Below are 19,733 nucleotides of genomic sequence, written 5' to 3'. Positions count from 1 at the left end.
ATGTTGTTCCTATTTGCTTATAAATATTCTCTTATTTGCATAACACCAAGTTTGGCTACCCATGACTCGTGCTGGAAAACACAAGTTGTGCATACTTAATCATGTAAACATTGGGGTAAACTATGTATCATTGAGCCAAAATTTGTCATCATTCTAGCATTCATGAAGCATGGTTGTGGGTGTGTGTGTGGTGTCGTGTCGATTTTTCTAGCCGCACACAATGGAGTTTATACATTGATACAAGGTGAACTCGTAATTATAGTCCGGAATATAATTACATCAAGTTCACAGGTGTATACGTGTATAAACAATATGCTATTGTGTAACTATGAGTCATGAACTCAAGCTTCGTGTAGGGAATTAATCAATGAATGTTGAAGGAGTGGTGGGTTAGCCGCTGGTACACCCTATACATAAACCCCTTCGGCACAAGTTGATTATGTCTGAAGCGAGACTTGGAATTAGGGACTCATAGTTAGCGTGGCAGCTGTGAGGCGTTAAATTCAAGAGTTATTGAGGGAATTATTCATTGGAGATTGAAGGAGTGGTGGGTTAGCCGCTGGTACACCCTATATATAAACCCCTTCAATCCGAAATGAATATGTCTGATGTAAAGCTTGAAGGTGATGCCTTGTAGTGGAAAATAGTGTGTCGTCCTGTGTGTCATTGAACTAATAGGAGTCGAAAGAAACACCCAAGTGGAGTTGAGGGAGTGGTGGGTTAGCCGCTGGTACACCCTATATATAAACCCCTTCAACTTGATTTGGGTGGTATCCAAGACGAAAATTAGGGGTAGTGGCGCATAGTGGTCATCATGGGATCATTTGATCTAAAACATCATTGCATCAACTATACTAAGTTCTAAATTTCGGGACGAAATTCCTCTAAATTGGGGAGAATGTAACGCCCTGAAATTCGATTGGTAAACTAGGATCGTGAAATCATCGGAAACTATAGACTTTGGGATTCTGGACGATAAGTTCGGAACCCATATCATTGGAAAAATCTGCTTTTATCATTTAAAATGTTTATTTTATAAAACGACATTTACGCCTGAAAAATATTAATTTTTATGCTTTCGAAAAATTAAATGTTCTTATTTAAAAAGATTTCAAATAATTATTCGGAAAATGGTTTTATAAAAGTTTTGCTGAAAAAGTTTTAGTTTGTTTAAAAACTTATGAACTCGACTAGTCTTGACCCGTCGGTAGCCTAAACCCGAACCCGAGTCACCCGAGTATTTAAGCGGAAAATCAAGTATTCTTACACCATCTCTTTCATTTCCACCAACACTTCCCACCCAAACACTCTCATTCTAGAGAGAGAAACTAGAGAGAGAAAGTCTTCAAACTTCAAATCCGAGTCCACAAATCTGTTTGTTGTTATTCTTGGTAAGATCTTCTTGAAAATCATCCATTTTCATAACCATTTTCGGCCTCAAATCGAGCAAAAACACCCACTTTCGTTTCTAGAGTTTTCGGGTCAAAAACCGTCTTGTTTTGGTGTCAAAATGCAGGCTTTTGTGTTTAAAATCACTAGGAATCGATAGCCCTTTCAATCCCGAGCATTTCCATGTCAAAAACTTCGATTTTGGGTCAAAAATCTGGAAAATCTGAAAAACCCGTAGGTTTCTCCGTCGCCCAGCTTGAAGGAGTCGAATCAGACTCATTCGATCGAACCAGTCGATCGAATCAGTCCAGTCGATCGAATCAGTTCAGTCGATCGAATAGGAAAGCAACCGAATGGTCTCCAACTCATTCGACCGAATGAGTTTCGTATTCGATCGAACGAGTGTCTATTCGATCGAACAAGTTCCATGTTCGACCGAACGAGTTTTTCCAACTGGTTCGACCAAATGTGTTTCTAGTTCGATCGAGTGTGCCACAGATTCGATCGAATGTGTGTCTATTCGATCGAACGTGTTCCTATTCGATCGAATCAAGCCAGAACCAAGCTGTTTCGTCTTTAAAACCCAGTTTTTGCTCGAGGCCGCGTAAGCTCGTTTTCTTAGACTTATAGCACGTTGTTAACCTTATATTTATGTTCAACTCTAGGCTAAGGAGATCTATTGTAGCACCATCCTAACCCGAGATCAAGGTGAGTTCATAGCCCCTATTTAAGCTTTTCAAAACTATGGGGTGGAAACATGGTAACTTTACACGTTTGGATAAAAATCATTTATGCAAACACTCTTTAAACTATAAACTTTTGGATTTCTACACACGTGCGGAAATCCACAAGCTTTTTAAGAATCTATAAACTTTGGAAATCTATGAACATGGGGAAAACCCATCAACTTATGGAGATCTAAGAACATTGGAAATCAATGAGTATGGGAAATTCTATGAACATTGACATCATGGGAAATGGGAATCATATTCATATCATCATAGTCATTGTGTCAGCATGGAAATCTAGAGATCAAAGCATCATGAGTTGAATTGGACGCGAGAGTTTATTCTACTCTCGGTAGAACTCGCGACCATGAGTGGCATTCTATTCTCGGTGGCACTCGTAACTCATGGGATTTCATACTAGTCTCGGTGAAATCCATAACTCTTGAGGACCTATACTAGTCTCGGTAGGGACCAAGGGAACCCAGGATTCTTTGGGGAGTCTATCCTACTCTCGGTAGAACCTAGCTGAGTCCTGGATGACAAGAACGAGGTAGTCTTGGTTTAAGTCTTGCGTGGGATCAATCAAGTCTTGTGTGATCATTGAGTTTCATCTTCATTCATCATCATCATCATTTATTCACCATCATCTTGGATACTAGTAAACTGTGGGATCTTGGTGTTGGTTTATCTAGTAAACTTAGCATGCTCAAATCTATATGTCCTTATTTATGCTTAACTGCTATGTGCTACATGTATCGTTGGGAGACCACAAATCTTTGAGTAATCTTATCACAAACGACTCTAATGGGAGAATAATAAGCCCGCTGAGAGTCCAGGAGAACATTTCATGTTTTACTTACTACAAAAACCTCTTTGGGAAAACCAAGAGCCCTTTTCTTACAAACCATCTTAAAACCGGGTATTATATCCAAACATAGTAGTATAAGTTGTAGGAGTGGTGGGTTAGCCGCAGGTACACCCTATATATAAACCCCTACAACCTATACTAGTATGTTTGTGTATAAACTCTTTTTCTTTAAACCTATGAATTCACTCATCTACTTTATGTAGTTGACAGTTTGTTACATGTTTTCAGGAAATAATGCAGCAAGAAATCCCTAGCAAGTTTAGAGGCCTTAGAGAGATGAAGGCTAGTCTAGGAGTTGTTTGGAAACTTGATATTTTGTATTAAAACAGTTTGTTTCATGTTACCTGGATGGTGTAATATTTGACATTTTGGTTATGTTTATGCATTTAGACTTTTATACTATTGTGCTCAACAATCACGACTTAGTCGCCGCGCCTCGATTATTCCGCCATCACGATCGGGGTGTGACACGTTAAATCAATTGTGATTCGTTGTCTGATCAATCTTAGCTTCGTTAAGATTTGATTCGTTAATCTACTGTTCACAGTTCACTACAACTGTTTACAGTTCGTTACAATTCTCATTCGTTAATCTTATTCTCTGGTTGATTTGTTACATCCTAAAATTTTGGAAACTTATCAACAATGGCCGGTATGTATGCATTAGCGTCTCAAAACATATTGATGCAACAAATGTTGCAACTTGATACCGAGATAGGTTCACATTCGAAATGCCTAAGGTTGATGAAGTTCAGCGACTTCGCTAAATGGGAACCTCGGTTTCGTGCACATTTAGGTTCTGTTCATCCTGACTGCTCATATTGTTTGGATGAAGTCTATACCGTTCCTATGATTGGGGATGAGGCTATCGGCTTCACACCTAAAGCCATATCTCAATACTCACAAGAAGAGAAAAAAGCATTAGAGATAGAAACGAAAGCCTATTCTACTCTAACCATGGCTTTACCTGAAAATATCTTTCACCAAGTAGGTAGTATAAAAATTTGTGCTTCTTTGTTTCAACATATCCGAATGAGAAGTATGGGAAACACAGCTGAAAGCAAAAAGGTGATGCTTAAGTTTCAATTCAGAAACTTTAATTTACTTAAAGGTGAAACGGTTGAAGAGATGACTACGAGATTCAATCACTTGATTGCTGAAATGGATAAAATGAAGTAGGAAATTTCAGAGACTGACAAGATTGATACTATTAAGAGTGCATTACCAAGTTCGTATTCTACTTTTCTAATGGTATTGAAAGAAAACAGTTATTTCAATGAAGACTTGACTGCAAGTGAGTTTTTACAAAAGATTGAAGCTCGTGAGTATGATCTCAAATGTCAAAAATCATCAAAGGAAAGTCAAGATCCTGCTTTCTATGGTGGTAGCATGCCTTTAAGTTCAACAATTTCACCGATCACTGCTTTTCTGACACAGAATGCAAAAGAGAATGAAACAACAATCTAATTTGATCCTAGAGCATGTTTTTATAGTGCTGGTAACTCTGGATCACCAAATGTTTCTGCTGGTTCTAGAAGTTCGTCTTCAGAAAATCAATACTCATCACCTCCAAACGTCAATATGAAAGAAGCTGAACAAAACTTTGCTTTTCTATCCGCTTTCATGACGTCATATGAAAATCTGGTTAATAGCAAAATTGCCACTAGTGATTTAACTGATGAAGATTATTATCAGATTGATCCAGATGACTTAAAAATCATGGATTTAAAGTGGAACATGGAAATGATTGTTCGAAAGGTGAAAAGATTCATGCAAAGAACTGGAAAAGATCTTCCCGCTCTAAACAGGTGTCACACCCCGATCGTGATGGCGGAATAATCGAGGCGCGGCGACTAAGTCGTGATTGTTGAGCACAATAGTATAAAAGTCTAAATGCATAAACATAACCAAAATGTCAAATATTACACCATCCAGGTGACATGAAACAAATTGTTTTAATACAAAATATCAAGTTTCCAAACAACTCCTAGACTAGCCTTCATCTCTCTAAGGCCTCTAAACTTGCTAGGGATTTCTTGCTGCATTATTTCCTGAAAACATGTAACAAACTGTCAACTACATAAAGTAGATGAGTGAATTCATAGGTTTAAAGAAAAAGAGTTTATACACAAACATACTAGTATAGGTTGTAGGGGTTTATATATAGGGTGTACCTGCGGCTAACCCACCACTCCTACAACTTATACTACTATGTTTGGATATAATACCCGGTTTTAAGATGGTTTGTAAGAAAAGGTCTCTTGGTTTTCCCAAAGAGGTTTTTGTAGTAAGTAAAACATGAAATGTTCTCCTGGACTCTCAGCGGGCTTATTATTCTCCCATTAGAGTCGTTTGTGATAAGATTACTCAAAGATTTGTGGTCTCCCAACGGTACATGTAGCACATAGCAGTTAAGCATAAATAAGGACATATAGATTTGAGCATGCTAAGTTTACTAGATAAACCAACACCAAGATCCCACTGTTTACTAGTATCCAAGATGATGGTGAATAAATGATGATGATGATGAATGATGATGAAACTCAATGATCACACAAGACTTGATTGACCCCACGCAAGACTTAAACCAAGACTACCTCGTTCTTGTCATCCAGGACTCAGCTAGGTTCTACCGAGAGTAGGATAGACTCCCCAAAGAATCCTGGGTTCCCTTGGTCCCTACCGAGACTAGTATAGGTCCTCAAGAGTTATGGATTTCACCGAGACTAGTATGAAATCCCAAGAGTTACGAGTGCCACCGAGAATAGAATGCCACTCATGGTCGCGAGTTCTACCGAGAGTAGAATAGACTCTCGCGTCCAATTCAACTCATGATGCTTTGATCTCTAGATTTCCATGCTGACACAATGACTATGATGATATGAATATGATTCCCATTCCCATGATGTCAATGTTCATAGAATTTCCCATACTCATTGATTTCCAATGTTCTTAGATCTCCATAAGTTGATGGGTTTTCCCCATGTTCATAGATTTCCAAAGTTTATAGATTCTTAAAAAGCTTGTGGATTTCCGCACGTGTGTAGAAATCCAAAAGTTTATAGTTTAAAGAGTGTTTGCATAAATGATTTTATCCAAACATGTAAAGTTACCATGTTTCCACCCCATAGTTTTGAAAAGCTTAAATAGGGGCTATGAACTCACCTTGATCTCGGGTTAGGATGGTGCTACAATAGATCTCCTTAGCCTAGAGTTGAACATATATATAAGGTTAACAACGTGCTATAAGTCTAAGAAAACGAGCTTACGCGGCCTCGAGCAAAAACTGGGTTTTAAAGACGAAAACAGCTTGGTTCTGGCTTGATTCGATCGAATAGGAACACGTTCGATCGAATAGACACACATTCGGTCGAATCTGAGGCACACTCGATCGAACTAGAAATACATTTGGTCGAACCAGTTGGAAAAACTCGTTCGGTCGAACATGGAACTTGTTCGATCGAATAGACACTCGTTCGATCGAATACGAAACTCATTCGGTCGAATGAGTTGGAGACCATTCGGTTGCTTTCCTATTCGATCGACTGGACTGATTCGATCGACTGGTTCGATCGAATGAGTCTGATTCGACTCCTTCAAGCTGGGCGACGGAGAAACCTACGGGTTTTTCAGATTTTCCAGATTTTTGACCCAAAATCGAAGTTTTTGACATGGAAATGCTCGGGATTGAAAGGGCTATCGATTCCTAGTGATTTTAAACACAAAAGCCTGCATTTTGACACCAAAACAAGACGGTTTTTGACCCGAAAACTCTAGAAACGAAAATGGGTGTTTTTGCTCGATTTGAGGCCGAAAATGGTTATGAAAATGGATGATTTTCAAGAAGATCTTACCAAGAATAACAACAAACAGATTTGTGGACTCGGATTTGAAGTTTGAAGACTTTCTCTCTCTAGTTTCTCTCTCTAGAATGAGAGTGTTTGGGTGGGAAGTGTTGGTGGAAATGAAAGAGATGGTGTAAGAATACTTGATTTTCCGCTTAAATACTCGGGTGACTCGGGTTCGGGTTTAGGCTACCGACGGGTCAAGACTAGTCGAGTTCATAAGTTTTTAAACAAACTAAAACTTTTTCAGCAAAACTTTTATAAAACCATTTTCCGAATAATTATTTGAAATCTTTTTAAATAAGAACATTTAATTTTTCGAAAGCATAAAAATTAATATTTTTCAGGCGTAAATGTCGTTTTATAAAATAAACATTTTAAATGATAAAAGCAGATTTTTCCAATGATATGGGTTCCGAACTTATCGTCCAGAATCCCAAAGTCTATAGTTTCCGATGATTTCACGATCCTAGTTTACCAATCGAATTTCAGGGCGTTACATCCTCCCCAATTTAGAGGAATTTCGTCCCGAAATTTAGAACTTAGTATAGTTGATGCAATGATGTTTTAGATCAAATGATCCCATGATGACCACTATGCGCCACTACCCCTAATTTTCGTCTTGGATACCACCCAAATCAAGTTGAAGGGGTTTATATATAGGGTGTACCAGCGGCTAACCCACCACTCCCTCAACTCCACTTGGGTGTTTCTTTCGACTCCTATTAGTTCAATGACACACAGGACGACACACTATTTTCCACTACAAGGCATCACCTTCAAGCTTTACATCAGACATATTCATTTCGGATTGAAGGGGTTTATATATAGGGTGTACCAGCGGCTAACCCACCACTCCTTCAATCTCCAATGAATAATTCCCTCAATAACTCTTGAATTTAACGCCTCACAGCTGCCACGCTAACTATGAGTCCCTAATTTCCAAGTCTCGCTTCAGACATAATCAACTTGTGCCGAAGGGGTTTATGTATAGGGTGTACCAGCGGCTAACCCACCACTCCTTCAACATTCATTGATTAATTCCCTACACGAAGCTTGAGTTCACGACTCATAGTTACACAATAGCATATTGTTTATACACGTATACACCTGTGAACTTGATGTAATTATATTCCGGACTATAATTACGAGTTCACCTTGTATCAATGTATAAACTCCATTGTGTGCGGCTAGAAAAATCGACACGACACCACACACACACACACAACCATGCTTCATGAATGCTAGAATGATGACAAATTTTGGCTCAATGATACATAGTTTACCCCAATGTTTACATGATTAAGTATGCACAACTTGTGTTTTCCAGCACGAGTCATGGGTAGCCAAACTTGGTGTTATGCAAATAAGAGAATATTTATAAGCAAATAGGAACAACATGATACTTCATTGATTGATATTGGTCCCTGATTACATGATTACGATTACATAGACTCCAAGATTTCTAGAATTACAAAGATGATGACTATGCGAACAGATGAGGGTATTCCTCCTTCATCTTATCCTCTCGCTCCCATGTGAACTCGGGTCCACGATGGTTGTTCCAACGTACCTTGACTATGGGTATCCGGCTTCGCTTAGTCCTTTTGACTTCTCGATCTAGGATCTCGACAGGTTCCTCAACAAAGTGTAGTTTGTCGTCGATGCGAACCGTGTCGATCGGGATTTGAGCGGTCTCGTCAACGAGGCACTTTTTGAGTTGCGACACATGAAAAACGTTGTGAACACGGCTGAGTTCTGGAGGCAATTCCAAGCGATAGGCTACGGGTACGACCTTTTCGATGATCTTGAAAGGTCCTACGTACCTTGGAGCAAACTTTCCCTTTTTCCCGAAGCGAACAATGCCCTTCCAGGGGGAAACTTTGAGCATTACGCGATCGCCTATTTGGAACTCCAGAGGTTTGCGGCGTTTGTCAGCGTAATACTTGTGTCGACAGCGGGCGTCCTTAAGTCTTTGCTGGATGATGGCGATACTGTCAGTGGTTTCCTGTATCAGTTCCGGGCCGAGGATTTGAGAATCTCCGGTCTCGGACCAACACAGTGGAGAACGACATTTCCTGCCATAGAGTGCCTCGAATGGTGCGCATTTGATGGTAGCATGATAGCTGTTATTGTATGAGAACTCTGCAAGAGGAAGGTGAGTCTCCCAGCTACTACCGAATTCAAGGATACAGGCTCTGAGCATATCCTCCAGGGTTTGTATGGTCCTTTCGCTCTGTCCGTCCGTTTCAGGATGATAGGCAGAGCTAAGTTTCACACTTGTCCCAAAGGCTTTCTGAAATGACTTCCAGAACCTTGACGCAAAAGAGGGGTCACGGTCAGACGTGATGCCCTTAGGCACACCGTGACGGGTTACGATCTCACGAATGTAAATCCGCGCCAGCTTCTCCGTAGTGTAGTCCTCGCGGACAGGGAGAAAGTGGGCAGACTTGGTCAAGTAATCCACGATAACCCAAATCGTGTCATAACCGCTGGGTGTCCGCGGGAGTTTGGTAATGAAGTCCATAGCGACTTCGTCCCACTTCCACTGCGGTATGATCGGTTTTTGTAACAGGCCAGATGGTCTCTGATGTTCAGTCTTGATCCGCGAGCATGTTAGGCACCTACCGACGTACAAAGCTATGACTTTCTTCATACCCGGCCACCAGAAGTGAGACTTGAGATTCTGATACATTTTATCACTGCCCGGGTGAATAGAGTATCTGGATTTGTGCGCTTCGTTCAGGATAAGTTCTCGAAGTGGTTCAGAGTTTGGAATCCACATGCGATTTAAGTAGTAAAGTATACCATCATACTTGGTTTCAAACTTCCGTTCGGCACCGCAAGATAGCATATTTTTGAGATCACCACCAGCAATCGCTTGCTTTTGAGCTTCAAGAACCAAGGAGGGAAGATTGGACTGAATACGGATCGCATGCAACTGGGTCCTTTCCTTGCGACTTAACGCGTCAGCCACTACGTTAGCCTTTCCAGGGTGGTAGCGGATTTCGCAGTCGTAGTCACTTAGGAGTTCAACCCATCGACGTTGTCGCATGTTTAGCTCCCTTTGGTTGAGGATGTGTTGTAGGCTCTTGTGGTCGGTGAAGATGACACATTTCGTACCGTATAGGTAGTGTCTCCATATTTTTAAGGCAAAGACCACAGCACCCAATTCCAAGTCGTGGGTGACATAAATCCTCTCATGACTCTTGAGTTGGCGCGAGGCATAAGCGATGACCTTACCGCGTTGCATTAAGACGCAGCCTAGACCTTGGCTCGAGGCGTCGCAATAAACAACAAAATCATCGTTACCCTCAGGAAGTGACAGGATTGGTGCATGACAGAGTTTATGTTTCAATGTTTGGAAAGCCTCTTCTTGCTCTTGGTTCCAAATGAATGGTTCCCCTTTTTGAGTTAACATTGTGAGAGGCAATACGATCTTTGAAAAGTTCGAGATGAATCGACGGTAGTACCCAGCTAAACCAAGAAATGAACGAATTTCGGTTGGCGTTGTAGGCGCTCCCCAATTTTTGATGGCTTCAATCTTGGCAGGGTCGACATGAATGCCTTCCTTGTTAATGATGTGACCTAAGAATTGAACTTCCCTTAGCCAGAATTCGCATTTGGAGAATTTGGCGTAGAGTTGCTCTTTCCTCAGCAGATCCAAGGTAAGCCTGAGATGAAGCTCATGGTCGGCTTTAGAGCGGGAATAAACGAGAATATCGTCAATGAAGACGATAACAAACTGGTCCAGGTATGGACGACAAACGCGATTCATGAGATCCATGAACACCGCAGGGGCATTCGTCAAACCAAAAGGCATGACTAGGAACTCGTAGTGTCCATAACGAGTTCTGAAAGCGGTTTTCGCGATGTCGTCCTCCATGACGCGTACTTGGTGATAACCTGAGCGCAGGTCGATCTTGGAAAAGTAAGTGGCTCCTTGCAGCTGGTCGAAAAGATCGTCAATCCTTGGTAATGGATACCGATTCTTGACCGTGAGTTTGTTAAGCTCACGATAGTCTATGCACATCCGGAAAGATCCGTCCTTCTTCTTGACGAAGAGGACTGGAGCTCCCCATGGAGATGAACTAGGGCGAATAAAACCCTTGTCTAGTAGTTCCTGTAGCTGGCTCGATAATTCCTGCATTTCTGACGGAGCCAAACGATACGGAGATTTTGCCACGGGGGTTGCACCGGGAACTAATTCGATGTGGAATTCGACTTGTCGGCTAGGAGGTAGTCCGGGTAAGTCTTTAGGAAAAACGTCTGGAAATTCACGCACAACGGGGACATCAGAGAGCTTCTTCCCCAAAGATTTCTTGATGGAGACATGAGCTAGGAAGGCGAGACACTTCTTTCGGAGGCATCGCCGAGCTTTAAAGAAGGAGATTAATTTCAGACATCTGCCTGATCTTTCTCCTTGAATAGTTATGGACTCGCCAGAAGAACAAGGAACGCGAATGAGCTTCTCAGCACACACCACTTCCGCGTGGTTGATGGACAACCAATCCATCCCAACAATTACATCGAAACTTCCTAATTGCATAGGGATGAGGTCAATGTTAAGAGACGTCTGATCAAACGTAAGCGTGCAATTGCGAACGATTTTGTTCACTTGGGTAGACTCTCCGTTTGCCATTTCGACAGAGAAAGCGGAGTCTAAGACAGAGGTTCCTAGATTAAGCAATGGGACCAACTCGCTAGAAATAAAACTCCTATCTGCACCCGTGTCAAATAGAATAGAAACCCAGAGATTGTTAAGGATGAACGTACCAGTAATGACGTCAGGATTTTGGCGAGCTTCAGCAGCGCCAATAGTAAAGGCTCGGCCTCGGGCCGGAGGAAGATTTGCAAGACGAGGACACCTGCTCCTGAAATGGTCCGTGGCTCCACACTCGAAACAGCTTCGAGTGTTGCTGGGTTGGGAACTGCTGCTCTGTATTGCCAGTTGATTACCTTGAAATCTGCAGCGTTCCGCTAGGTGCCCCAAACGTCCACAGTTCGTGCATTTCCAGCACGGGGTTCCGGCAGGGTGATGAAATTGGCAAGTGCCGCACTTGGGGTGAACCCCAGTGTACTCCCTCTTTGGCCTTCCAGAAGGGGTGGGAGCAGGAGCGACAGAGCTGATTGGGGTTGCGGGAGTAACCATCGCGTAACTGCTAGCCTTACGCTTTTTGATGCGGTTGATCTTTTTGGATGAGCCCTCAGCGGCCTTGCCCGTACCTTTGGCTAGGACCCCAGTCTTAACCTGGTCCTGGGTCAGTCGGGCAGCTAGTTCAATGGCCGCTTGTAGGGTTGATGGGTCAGCCCCGATAACGATTCCACGGACAGTGTCAGGTAGGCCATTGATGTAAAGCTCAATAGCCCGGGAGGGAGGGGTGACCAAGTGTGGTACGAGAAGGGAGAGCTCGTGAAAACGCTCCGTGTACCCTTGGTGATCAGCGCCCTTCATTTTGTGCACCCAAAACTCAGCTTCAAGTTTCTGCACCTCACTGCGAGGTACGAACTCGCGGGTAACCAAAGCTACAAATTCCGACCAGGTCATGGCCAAGGCAGCCTCACGCCCGCGGGTTCTTATCTCGTTGTTCAACCAGGTCAGCGCGCGTTTAGACAACATGCTTGCCGCGTGCGTGACTTTCAGTGTCTCAGGGCACGAGCTAATAACAAAGGCAGCCTCCATCTTTTCGATCCACTGGAGGAGACCAACGGCGCCTTCTGAACCGCTGAAGCTGGTGGGTTTGGTAGCCATGAAGTCCTTGTATGGCTTATTTGCTGGTTCATTTGCGTTCTGAGCTGGAATTTGGTTGGCCCCAGAGGTTCCTTCTTGCCTCAGCCCCTGGCTGATGGCTGTTACCATGCCTGGTAACACAGCCGCGATCTGCTGGGCTATAAGGTTGGCTAGATCAGCGGAGTCCAAGGGGGCGGGTGCACGTCTGGGAGGCATTCTTGACTAAACGAAAAAAAACGAGCGTTAGATAGAATCGATGACACGCCAAAGATTAAGAATAGAGGACATAGATTATACCAAGAACACAGAATGACATGGCTCAAGAGATTAACAGTTAATATACAACACATAAGCACGCAGCACGTATATAAGTGTAGACATGTGATTGTGATGCATGAGCTATCTAGAGTCAAGGATCCTAGGTTATAGTCTAGGTCGGTTTCCTAATTCCCTATAACCACTGGCTCTGATACCAATCTGTCACACCCCGATCGTGATGGCGGAATAATCGAGGCGCGGCGACTAAGTCGTGATTGTTGAGCACAATAGTATAAAAGTCTAAATGCATAAACATAACCAAAATGTCAAATATTACACCATCCAGGTGACATGAAACAAATTGTTTTAATACAAAATATCAAGTTTCCAAACAACTCCTAGACTAGCCTTCATCTCTCTAAGGCCTCTAAACTTGCTAGGGATTTCTTGCTGCATTATTTCCTGAAAACATGTAACAAACTGTCAACTACATAAAGTAGATGAGTGAATTCATAGGTTTAAAGAAAAAGAGTTTATACACAAACATACTAGTATAGGTTGTAGGGGTTTATATATAGGGTGTACCTGCGGCTAACCCACCACTCCTACAACTTATACTACTATGTTTGGATATAATACCCGGTTTTAAGATGGTTTGTAAGAAAAGGTCTCTTGGTTTTCCCAAAGAGGTTTTTGTAGTAAGTAAAACATGAAATGTTCTCCTGGACTCTCAGCGGGCTTATTATTCTCCCATTAGAGTCGTTTGTGATAAGATTACTCAAAGATTTGTGGTCTCCCAACGGTACATGTAGCACATAGCAGTTAAGCATAAATAAGGACATATAGATTTGAGCATGCTAAGTTTACTAGATAAACCAACACCAAGATCCCACTGTTTACTAGTATCCAAGATGATGGTGAATAAATGATGATGATGATGAATGATGATGAAACTCAATGATCACACAAGACTTGATTGACCCCACGCAAGACTTAAACCAAGACTACCTCGTTCTTGTCATCCAGGACTCAGCTAGGTTCTACCGAGAGTAGGATAGACTCCCCAAAGAATCCTGGGTTCCCTTGGTCCCTACCGAGACTAGTATAGGTCCTCAAGAGTTATGGATTTCACCGAGACTAGTATGAAATCCCAAGAGTTACGAGTGCCACCGAGAATAGAATGCCACTCATGGTCGCGAGTTCTACCGAGAGTAGAATAGACTCTCGCGTCCAATTCAACTCATGATGCTTTGATCTCTAGATTTCCATGCTGACACAATGACTATGATGATATGAATATGATTCCCATTCCCATGATGTCAATGTTCATAGAATTTCCCATACTCATTGATTTCCAATGTTCTTAGATCTCCATAAGTTGATGGGTTTTCCCCATGTTCATAGATTTCCAAAGTTTATAGATTCTTAAAAAGCTTGTGGATTTCCGCACGTGTGTAGAAATCCAAAAGTTTATAGTTTAAAGAGTGTTTGCATAAATGATTTTATCCAAACGTGTAAAGTTACCATGTTTCCACCCCATAGTTTTGAAAAGCTTAAATAGGGGCTATGAACTCACCTTGATCTCGGGTTAGGATGGTGCTACAATAGATCTCCTTAGCCTAGAGTTGAACATATATATAAGGTTAACAACGTGCTATAAGTCTAAGAAAACGAGCTTACGCGGCCTCGAGCAAAAACTGGGTTTTAAAGACGAAAACAGCTTGGTTCTGGCTTGATTCGATCGAATAGGAACACGTTCGATCGAATAGACACACATTCGGTCGAATCTGAGGCACACTCGATCGAACTAGAAACACATTTGGTCGAACCAGTTGGAAAAACTCGTTCGGTCGAACATGGAACTTGTTCGATCGAATAGACACTCGTTCGATCGAATACGAAACTCATTCGGTCGAATGAGTTGGAGACCATTCGGTTGCTTTCCTATTCGATCGACTGGACTGATTCGATCGACTGGTTCGATCGAATGAGTCTGATTCGACTCCTTCAAGCTGGGCGACGGAGAAACCTACGGGTTTTTCAGATTTTCCAGATTTTTGACCCAAAATCGAAGTTTTTGACATGGAAATGCTCGGGATTGAAAGGGCTATCGATTCCTAGTGATTTTAAACACAAAAGCCTGCATTTTGACACCAAAACAAGACGGTTTTTGACCCGAAAACTCTAGAAACAAAAATGGGTGTTTTTGCTCGATTTGAGGCCGAAAATGGTTATGAAAATGGATGATTTTCAAGAAGATCTTACCAAGAATAACAACAAACAGATTTGTGGACTCGGATTTGAAGTTTGAAGACTTTCTCTCTCTAGTTTCTCTCTCTAGAATGAGAGTGTTTGGGTGGGAAGTGTTGGTGGAAATGAAAGAGATGGTGTAAGAATACTTGATTTTACGCTTAAATACTCGGGTGACTCGGGTTCGGGTTTAGGCTACCGACGGGTCAAGACTAGTCGAGTTCATAAGTTTTTAAACAAACTAAAACTTTTTCAGCAAAACTTTTATAAAACCATTTTCCGAATAATTATTTGAAATCTTTTTAAATAAGAACATTTAATTTTTCGAAAGCATAAAAATTAATATTTTTCAGGCGTAAATGTCGTTTTATAAAATAAACATTTTAAATGATAAAAGCAGATTTTTCCAATGATATGGGTTCCGAACTTATCGTCCAGAATCCCAAAGTCTATAGTTTCCGATGATTTCACGATCCTAGTTTACCAATCGAATTTCAGGGCGTTACAACAGGAAGTTGGGATTTGACAAGTTGAAGGTGAAATGTTATAATTGTCAAGAATTCGGTCATTTTGCAAAAGAATGTGACAAACCAAAAAAGGAGTATAATGGTCCTCGTGGTCAAAGTTCAAATTCTTCAACACCTCGAGGTAATGACGCTGAGAAGAAACCATCAAGTTCCGGGTCATAAGCAATGTTAGCTAATGAAAGTGAAATGTTATAAATGTCATGAATTCGGTCATTTAGCAGAAGAATGTGACAAATCGAAAAAGGAGTATAATGGTCCTCGTGGTTAAAGTTCCTCAACACCACGAGGTAATGATGCTAAGAAGAAACCATCAAGTTCCGGGTCACAAGCAATGTTAGCTAATGGAGATGATTGGTCACAACGATTACTGTGCAACGATAATCAAGCTAATTTGGCCTTTATCGGATTTAATCAAGATTTCCATGGAAGTGAGGTATCTTCTGATAATGACTCTGGATCGGATTCTGATGATTCATGTGACAAGCCTACAACAGTCTCTGCATGCATGGCTAAGATAAACGAGGTTAGTCATTCTATTTCTGCTACATCATCTTTTAATTGTGCTGATTGTGAATCTAACGAACCTAAGTTAGAATCTTTGAAGAATCACAATGACAATTTAGTGAGAGAAATAGCGTCTCTAAAGGATACCTATCAACAATCTCTCGAATCTCAAATGAGATCTCGTGAAAAGATTGAAGCATTGTCGACAAGTAATCATGATCTCAAAGCTGAGTTATCTATGAAAATGACAATTAATGATCAAAAGTTTCAAGAAATTTTGAAACATCGGTCAAAGATAACTGAGCTTGAGAATGAGATTCTTGAGTTAAGAACAAATTGGGTAAATTTCAAAATTCATCTTTTCTGTTGAATGAAATTATCGAAGTTTCTGGAAAACAAAAGGATTCAAAGAAAGGTATAGGCTTTGTTGAAATTCCACCACCATTTCACAATGATTATAAAATTAATCCTTTCGCTCCAACTGAGGAAGATGTTATTCTTAAAGAGCCTGTGATTTCAGAAAAATCTAAACCTGGTAACTCTGAAACTGTTGAAACCCAATATGTTTCTTAGAAATCTCATGTTCAAAGCAACAAAGTTTTTGTTTAAAATGTTGACAAAGTTATCATTGAGGATGTGTTTGAACCGGAACTTATACACAAGAACAAGAACATTCCATGTTCTAATCACATACTGTGTGAACCTCATGAATTTGAGGAGGCTGTGTATGGTTTGCACACAACTAAGATGAAACAAGATGTTCAAACTAAACCAGTGAAGGCTAAGAGACCAGAAAAACCCAAGATTTCTGATGAGGATTTGTTGCGTTTCATAAATTCTAATGTATCTAAGCCGTCATCTGCTCGTGTGTTTAAATTAAAAGGGATGGACACAATGTTCACTGATAAAGACATTCCAATAAGTATCATTAAACCTGAACTGATTGAGAATGTGTTTCACAATGAAACTTCCAAGGTTCGTGAACTTGAACGTCAGTATGCTCATGCGAAAACATCAGCTTCATCTGACACATTGACTAAATCAAAACAAGTTTTAAAACAAGCTAAGAAAATTAAGTTTTTTGAACTGTTCTAATTTAGATTTTTACTTGAAAAAGAAATCTGAAGTATCTGATGATTTTGCTAAGAGCATGACTAAAAATGTGAGTCATCAGTCATCGTCTGTGTCACATGTTCCAACAAATTTTCAACATCATCATGTTGACATGCAAAGTTGTTTCCTGTGCGGTCAACAAGGTCATGTAGTAAAGAATTATGGCCAGAAGAATTATCAGAATCTTCATCCTTTTATCAAGGACCACTCCAAACCGATTCCTTTGGTAAAGGAGATTCTAAAACGACCTGTGTCATATGATGATGATACTCATATTATGTTTTCGAATGTACATCCTCAAAAAGTTGTTCATGTGAATGAAACTCATGGTTTCGTTAAACCTATGTTTATTCCTACTGAACCATTATGCAAAAATGTTAATTCAAATGTGGTTCAAGCTGCGTATCTAAGACGAAAGTCGAAGAAACCTGTAACTTATTCTCAAGTTGCTGAACAACAATTGAATGCAACTAAAGTTAACTTTTCTATAGGAAACCAAAAGGTGCCCAAGACCGAGGCCTGGGCTGCCTTTTTGAACTAATCATTTTCTTTTGTGTGTAGGGTACATCCAAAACAATTTCTGGTGAAAACTGGATCATGGATAGTGGATGTTCTCGTCATATTACTAGGAATCTCAAACTCTTAACAAATGTGAGAAATATACAAGGGGGTTATGTGGCGTTTGCTAGGAATTCTGGGGGTATGATTACACAAGAAGGTGATTTGTCAAATGGGAAGATTACTTTTGAGAAGGTTAACTATTGTGATAAAGTGGATCATAACTTATTAAGTGTGTCGCAAATCTGTGATAAGCAATACACGACAGTATTTACAGATAAAGAGTGTCTGATTTTGAAACCGGGTTATGTGATTCCCGACGACATGGTTTTCATGCGATCACCTCGATCAAATGATATTTATGTCTTGAATATGAATACTAATGTATCTACATAGATTGAAATGTGTTTTGTCTCGAAAGCAACCGCGAAAGACTCAGTACTTTGGCATCGAAGAATGGGTCACATACATGTTCGAAAGATGAATTATTTAATGGCAAACGATCTGGTAGAGGGGGTGTCATTAAAGAATTTCAAGTTATCTGATCACTGTGTTGCTTGCAAAAAGGGCAAACAGAAGAAGAAATCGCACTCATCTATGTTATTAAATTCCATTGATACTCCATTTGAACGACTTCATATGGATTTATTCGGTCCAGTGAATCGTGCGAGTTTTTCTGGTGACTGGTATTGCCTAGTTGTTACAGATGATTATTAACGATATTCATGGGTCTTGTTTATTAGTTCAAAAGATCAAACATCGGGTCTCGTTCAAAATCTAATCACTAAGATCGAATCACTTTACAAACTGAAAGTGAGGAGAATTCGAAGTGACAATGGTACTGAATTTAAAAATACTGTATTGGATTTCTTTTGTACTCAAAAGGGAATTCATCGAGAATACAATGCCCCATATGTACCACAACAGAACGGTGTAGCTGAAAGTAAGAATAGAACGTTGATTGAAGCTGCTAGAACAATGCTTGCTGATTCAAAGCTTCTTGTCCAGTTTTGGAAGAAAGCGGTGAATACTGCTTAATATACACTTAATCGTGTTCTAACTGTTAAACGACTCAAAAATACCAGTTATGAATTATTGAATAATCGTAAACCTAATTTAAAGTACATGGAGCCATTTGGGTGTCCTTGTACTATGTTGAAAAAGGATGTGGGAAAGTTTGATGAAAAAGCCATTGAGGATTATTTCTTGGGGTATGCGTCTCCTAAGAAAAGAGTGTTTAACTTTATGTCCGGTTGTGTTGAAGAATGGTACCATGTGGACTGTCAAAAGTACACTACTCCTTCCCAAGGAAAAGGTCCCTACTGGTTGTTTGATTATGATGTGTTATTAAATTCATTTACTCCAACAACCGATCATCCAGATGAAGATTTAGTTCGTGCTTATTTTGATGAACATTTGGAAATTCCAAGGTTCGCAAGTTCAAATGATGTTGAAGCTCAAATTGTTGCTCAACTTGAAGAACCTGATAATGAGTCTCGTGTTCATTATGATAATGCAATTGTGGATCAAGTTATTGAACTTGACAGTGATGTTTCATCTCCTGAATTGGGTGAACATTACACTAATTGATTTGAAAATGTTGTTGTTTCTGAAAATCCTACTCTCAGGATTCACAATTACCATCCACAAGAAAACATTATTGGAGAACTTAATGTGGGAGTTCAAACACGACATCAAGTTGCTTCTTCAAGTGAAAATAATGCTCTATGTGCTGATGCTGACTTACACTCATCTGAAATTGCAACTGTTGCTAAATTCACTTGTTTTCTATCTCAAGTTGAGCCAACGACCCCTCGTGTGGCACTTCAAGATCCTTCTTGGGTAGAATCCATGCAAGAAGAATTACAGCAATTTGCACGCTTGGGTGTTTGGGATCTTATTGATAAACCTGCTCGAATCAAGAAGGCAATTCCAACTAAGTGGGTATATAAGTGTAAGAAAG

Source organism: Bidens hawaiensis, unplaced genomic scaffold (assembly GCF_021521415.1).
Source record: "Bidens hawaiensis isolate Kalapana, Puna unplaced genomic scaffold, B.hawaiensis_p1.1 tig00012337_1, whole genome shotgun sequence".
NCBI classification, from domain to species: Eukaryota; Viridiplantae; Streptophyta; class Magnoliopsida; order Asterales; family Asteraceae; genus Bidens; species Bidens hawaiensis.
Note: the sequence above shows the minus strand (reverse complement) of the source record.